Raw genomic sequence first — 7,143 nt, 5'->3', positions numbered from 1 at the left:
AGATCTCCATCCTGGATCAGGAGAGGTAATCTGGGTCTGACTGTTGACCGCAACATGCCGATTCCCTCCCAGTGAAGGACATCAGTTCCTAATTATGTTTAAGACACACCAGTACTTAGCTGGTGTCTTACAGTGTCAGTCAGGATACCTGGGCAGAGGGGAATCCCACAATGCAGATGGAACCAACTGTTCAGCAGAAGAGACATGAGAAACCTCCAATGAGATGTACCCGACTCGACCACTATGAAGGAGAGAAAAGTTCTTGTCAGGCATCTAATGGGAAGTTTGATTGATCAGGCCAGGGGCTACCTGACCCTTAAATTCCTATACACAAGTCAGTTCAGGATCTAAGCCGACAATATTCGATTAAAGGGCTAAGATGAACCGAAAGCAGACAAGAGAAGGGTGGGGGGGGGTCTTTCTGGGGAAAAAAGCCCCTCAGCACCTGATGCTTCTGCAAAGTAGGCAAGACAGGTAAGTTCCCTTAGGATGACAAAATCTGAGAGCAACTCTGCTGTGTTCCCCTCCCCCACCGCAGAGCTGTGCTGGTTAATGTGAAACCCGAAGAAGCAAGACCCAAATGGACCTTGCAGGTGTGTAGCCCATCAAGTGGTTGTACATATGGGACCATGGTGACTGCTGCCTCCACAGATGGATGTTTGAGTAGCCCACAGTGGGAATGCCACAAAAAGAAGAAAAAGTCAGTAAGGCAGACAAAGGAGCCTACAGTCTGAGAAGTACCCGGTGCGCAGGGGGAACCCCTAGAATCTCCAGCCAAGACTGGTTCTAGTTGACCAGACATGTCAGGGTGTCCCTATGGCTACTACCCATATCATTCTCACTGCCGTCACAAACATTCTAATATACTACTTCACGCTTTCCACCCCCTTCCCCCTTATCAGCATTGTTTCATTCGTTACTCAATACGGTTTATCAGTCTCAGCTCAGTGTCAATCATATGCCTCCAGTTGCCTACACATCTCCACTCAGTATAGTTTCCTGCTCCCTCCTAATCTCACTATACAAGTTACAATACGACCGTACAATCAACTTTAGAGGTACCTACCTACCAACACTATCCAGTCAGGCAGGCCCTTGCACTACATAGTTGCTAGTAGATCTAAAGGAGATTGCACAACCATATTGTAACGTGTGGTGAGCTTTACATTTAAACCTGGCCCAAAACATATCGGGTGCTGCCAGAACAGCGACCCAAACCAGTGCCATTCCATAAGCAACTCGTTTCACCCCTTAACTCCCGCTCCTCCTCAATGTCAGCAAGACAAAGGAGTGGATAGTGGACTTTAGTAAAAAAGCAGGAGAGGAACTACCAGAACCCCATGATCAACGAGAGCCCAGTGGAGAGAGTGGATAGCTTTAGATACCTCAGCATACACATCTCGCAGGACCTGTCATGGTCCTGTCATATCAACACCGTGGTGAAAAAGGCTCGGCAGCGTCTCTTCCATCTTAGACGCTTGAGAGACTTCAGACTGCCCACTAGGGTGCTTAGGAATTTTTACTCCTGCCCCATAGAGAGCATCCTGATGGGAAACACCACTACCTGGTTTGGGAACAGCAGCGTGCAGGACAGACAAGCTCTTCAGAGGGTGGTGCGATCAGCTGAGAGAATCATCCGAACTAAACTCCCTGACCTGAATTCGATCTACAGCAAGCAGTGCTGGACCAAGGCCAGGAAGATCGTGAGGGACCCCAGCCATCCCAATAATGGACTTTTCTCTTTGTTGAGGTCTGGGAAGCGTTTTCGCTCCCTGAAGGCCAACACAGAGAGACTGAGGAGAAGCTTCTTCCCTCAGGCTCTCAATCAGATCTCTATATAGACATACATTCTACTGGCTGATTAGGTAAATGTTCTTACACTCACATTTACTGCACATCTGCACTTTAAAAAAATGGTCAAAGAAAGGTTAATACACTGCTGGTCATCACCTTAATTCATTCACTCCGTATTGCTGCTGTTAGCACTCGCACACTTTACACTTCATACTGTATTTGCATTTTTAGTCTAATTTAATTTTTAATATTTAAATGTTAACATTTATATTTTATTTTGTGATGTAAAAGTTTTATATTATTGATTCTTCTCTCTACTTGTACTTCTCCCTCTCCTTCTTGCAGTCGTGTAAGCATTTCACTGCATATCATACTTGTACGATTATGTATGTGACAAATAAATAAATCTATCCATCTATCTCCAGTCCTTTTAAAATATGTAAAATATTCTGCTACACTTTTATACATTTCTCATTAATAAGACACTTCCCAATAAGTCTAATACACCATTTCTTCCCTTTTGGCACTATCTTAACAATGCTTTCTCATTCATCCTAACACAAATTTTCTCCTACACCGACAGCTTGTTACCTGGTAAACCATATGTCTTCACTATATGTACTATCTTTGTCTACCAATTTTTCTATTTTTTGCAATTGTCTAATATTCTCTCCAATAATTTCCAGCATGTAAGTAAACCATCACATTAGGAAGAAAAGAAGCCTTTGGTCTCAGTACTGCCTTAACCTTGTGGATAACCAGAAAACAAACAAAAAAAAACAAACACCTCTTTACAAGTCAGAGTCGCCAACTCTAAAACATGCCTGGAAGAAGTTATGGTGACTAGGAAGGAAACCTTGTGACTGCATAGGGTCACAGGGATCTCTCAGAGGCTGAAATGGTGGCTTCTGCACATCATACAGGAAAGACCTAAGCAACTCCTTGTGGAAAGGCCTTTGCTAGAGAGTGAGAGTCAAGTGGCCTCTGGAAAAGAATTGCCAAGACAGAAATTTGGCCCTCGATAGTGGTCAAGGCTAACCATTGGTGTAAGCCAGACTGGAGAAAAGGTAGAATGTGTCACGTGGAGTAGTTCCTGGGATGAAACTGCCTCGATTCGCACAAAGGCTTCCAGGAGCGATGGCAGACCTTGTGGGAGGGCGAGTTGCTAACTTTCAGAAGTGTAGGAATATCAGCTTCCAAGAGACCCCTGTCCTTTAGGATCTTGGCTTCAACAGCCAGGCTGTTAAAGCCAGCAACCAAGAAACAGGGTGAAATACCAGTTGTTGCGACAGTAGGTCTGTGCCATCCGGAAGTGCCCATGAAGAGTCTGCCAAGAGTTTGACTACGTATAGCATGGTCTGCTGGGCCAGTCAGGAGCAAGGATGTCATCAGAACGCCATCCATTTAATTTCTGCAATGGAGGAGAGTCAAAAGCTTCAGTGGAGGGAAGGCATAGATCAGACTGAACTGATCCTACAGCAAGGCATCCACCTTGAAGGCTCACGGATTCCTGGTCCTGACAACAAACCTGATGCCAGGAGGTCCAGGTCTGCTGTCCCTGACTGGAGACAAAGGTCCTGAAACCAAAGAGGGGACCATTCTCCAAGATCCAGACATTGATGGCTGAAGAAGTATGTCTGCTTTATTCCACAACTGGAATGTATGCGACATCGTTGGGGCATGAAGTTCCACCCAAGCCAGGAAAAGGTGCCCTTGTCTCTGAACTGCACAACTTCTGGTCCCTCCCCGATTGAGGATGTAAGCCATGGACATGGCGTTGTTCAACAATCCTCGTCAGTGGGGTCCTATACCGGCTGGGGGTTCCAGTGTTGGAGGGACAACTGGATGGTCTTCATCTCCAGGATGTTGCTCGGGAGACTAGATTGCTTCGTCAATTAGGTCCCTTGAATTAAGTAGTTCCCCAGCCCACCTGGCTGGCATCCATTGTGAGCACATTCCAGACCATTGTGAGGAATCCCCCCCCCATTGGGTTGGAGATCCACCACAATAGGGAAAGTTTTGTTCTGCTGGGCAAGTGAATGGGGAGGTCCAAAAACGGAGCCTGTTTGTCCCATGCGGCCAGAATGCTGAGTGGCAAGTTGGAGTGAAAAGAGAACTGCCTCAAAAGAGGCCACTATCAAGGCCACAAAAACAAATGAAGGAAGGCCCTTGACAGGACCATGTCCAAGACCAGGCCCAGGACACCAAGCGATTGGAGGGTTCCAGTGACAACTTCTGGAGGTGCAGTACCTATCCGAAGCTCTAAGGTTTGTAATATCCGACAAATATGGGACACCAAGGCTTCCGCCAACTGTTCTCAACGGAGAAGGTTGTCTAGGTACCTTACTATGGTGTTCCCCCAAAAACAAAGCAGAGCCCAAAACAGGAGCCAGCAATTTGGTGAAGATCCAGGGGCAGTGTACAGGTCAAACAAAAGGCAACAAATTGGTAGTGTTCATCCACAGCAAAACACAGATAGCATTAATGTGCCATCTACAGAATAGTGCAAGGTCACAGGAAAGAGCGTGAAACATTTGAGTGGTGGGGTCCAAGATGCATCTAGTTCCTTAACCATAGTCATTTTGGGTCTAGGGTGCCTAACTATAACCTCTTGCCCACATGGTACTTGAAAACAGGAACATACTCTGCATGGTCCTTGAACATCTTGTTCAAATAAGAGCTAGCTGGATCTACAACAGGGTAAGCCTATTTCTTAGGGAATCCTCTACAATAAGGGTATTGCTGAGCAAACTGTTTAGGAGTAAACATATTTTCAGGATGATCCCAGTCACTGTACCACATCGGCAGTAAAATTGCATTGTAAGGAAGGTTTTGGCATTTTTTGGAAACCCAGACCAATGACCTTTGCCAAGGTCAATGCAGGGGGCTCTAACTGTAAACGATCCTGCATGTCCCCATGGACCAATATGGCGTCTGAGTTTTAGAAAAGATGTCAGAAGACTGGTACTTTTCCTGGGCTGAACCCACAGAACTGGAAGCAGTCCTTCTTCCCCAGGAAGTGTACTAGCAGACAGAGGAAGTTCAGAGGGAGACTGAGGGGGTAGTGGAGGAGGCCCACTTACGTGTTCTGCAGTCTGAGGACTCAAAGAGAACAGAAAGTTTCCCATAAATTCCATCATTGCAGTGATAAAACTGGGTAGAGGAAAGTACTCTGGAGGGTGCGAAGGAGGACCCAGATGCAGGGAGCAAAGGGGAGAATGAGCACAGAATAGGGCATGGAGAAACTTAAGTATTTTTAGACTTTTAATGACAACATTGTTTTACAGTAAACAAAACTAACTTGCGCTAATGGAAATGGTAAAAGTAAGTTAAGATGGATTAAGATTTAAAATTAATATTAATATGACCCCGGAGTTAAAATAATATTTCTAAAACCAAAAAGAAAAAAAAGCTGCTGAACTCAGGCTAAAAGCCCCCAGAATAATGGTGTAACGAAGTGTACAGCGCTAATTGCCCTTCAGGAAATTAGATAACGGTAGGGATCAGATGATATCACCTCCGTGTCAAGCAATCATGAAAAAGTGTATATATAATAAATAGTTGTGTAAAAACTTATAATACGTTATAAAATGTGTCATAAAAAACGTGTCATACATGAACCTTATTCAATAAATAAATAAAAATCTTCAAAGAACATGTGTCATATATGTGAAAAATAAATAAATACATTTATTTTTCACATATATGACACATGTTCTTTGAAGATTTTTATTTATTTATTGAATAAGGTGTATGTATGACACGTTTTTTATGACACCTGTTGACACATTTTATAACGTATTATAAGTTTTTACACAACTATTTACTATATATACACTTTTTCATGATTGCTTGACACGGAGGTGATATCATCTGATCCCTACCGTTATCTAATTTCCTGAAGTGCAATTAGCGCTGTACACTTCGTTACACCAACATTGTTTTACACCTGTAGATTTTTGCATATTTTAATTTTTTTTAACTGGCCAGAAAGGTTTGTGCATCATCTGCTCTTTGTAAAATCTCCGCACTACTATGAAAGCTTTATACTGGTCAGTACAAGTTTGCCTTATGTAAAGCTGACCCACATAGAAAAGTTTTAGGTTTCACAAAGTTTGGTTGTTGTAAAATTAGTTGCCGACTTCATTCTGCATTATATCAATGCAGGTCACTTACTAGGTAAACCCCTCCTTCAACACTGGTAAAAATTCCAGACTGTAAAGACTCCAGATCTTTTTTGGTTCTTGTGGTTTTATTATTTAATTTGTGTTTTACCATTATGCAACCTACAATATCAAAATGCATACAGAAAAGAAAAAACATTTTTATTCACAATTGGGTGTTATTTGTTGCATACATTGTAAATCCTCTAAACTGTCAAACAAGCTCTTTTGTTCAGATTTGTTGTTCCGACCGATTTTTTTTAATTAATTAAAAAAAAAATCTGCTCTGTTGGAGCCAACAATGAATACTTACATTTATAAATCATAAGTATAAAGAAAAGGACTGAAGAACCCTGCTTTGGAACTGGGCACAAAATGCTCAAGTTCAGTAACAGGGGAAAAACAAAAAGGGAGCACAAAAACTTCTTGCTTGGTATACCATTGACACACGCGTTCTGTGCAAGGGGCATCAGCAGTAGGACGAGCAAGGTTTATTATTTTCAACTGGCCTTCCTTCAACATGCTGGTCATTAAAAGATTAGCAACGAAACATCCTAAAATGTATATCCATCATAGGATCTCTCTATTGCATCCCTTGTCCAGAATGATTATGACCTGTGCATTACAATAATTGTGATGCCTTGAATAAGTTTATAAATATCAAGTCACCCTTCTACCCCAAACATCAGCATATGTAATCCTCTGTTTTCATTCCAGATTGATTTTAAGAGGCTACAATTAGGCAACAAAATGCATTACTTATTTAGATTCTGTTCCAAAATGGAATCCTAAAATAACAAAATCAGGGAAATCCCTAGGACACCTCCCAGCTCATATAATATATAGTTGGCACATCCCAGCAGCTCTGACGTAAATGATGTCACTTCAGTACCAGCTGTTTTAGCATTACCAAACACAGGGGGGAATGAAACACTGTCCACTCTGCTTTCATCTGACTACAAACCGATTCTTCACTTCCTCAGTGCAAATCAATTACTAAAACAGCTGGACCTATAATTGCCATGTACCTCGAGAGAATGCTACTTCATATTTCCCTGATTCCGAGCCTCCCAGTTCACACAGTGGTGTCACAACAGGCAAGCTGACCATTTTGCATCCTAAAATGCACTGCAGAGATATAGTGGCCATTTTAAGTCTTTAAAAAAAAAAAAAAAAAGCGCAAGTA

Source organism: Nanorana parkeri, unplaced genomic scaffold (assembly GCF_000935625.1).
Source record: "Nanorana parkeri isolate BGI_ZX_2015 unplaced genomic scaffold, ASM93562v1 scaffold57, whole genome shotgun sequence".
Lineage (NCBI taxonomy): Eukaryota > Metazoa > Chordata > Amphibia > Anura > Dicroglossidae > Nanorana > Nanorana parkeri.
This window is presented reverse-complemented; position numbering follows the sequence as displayed.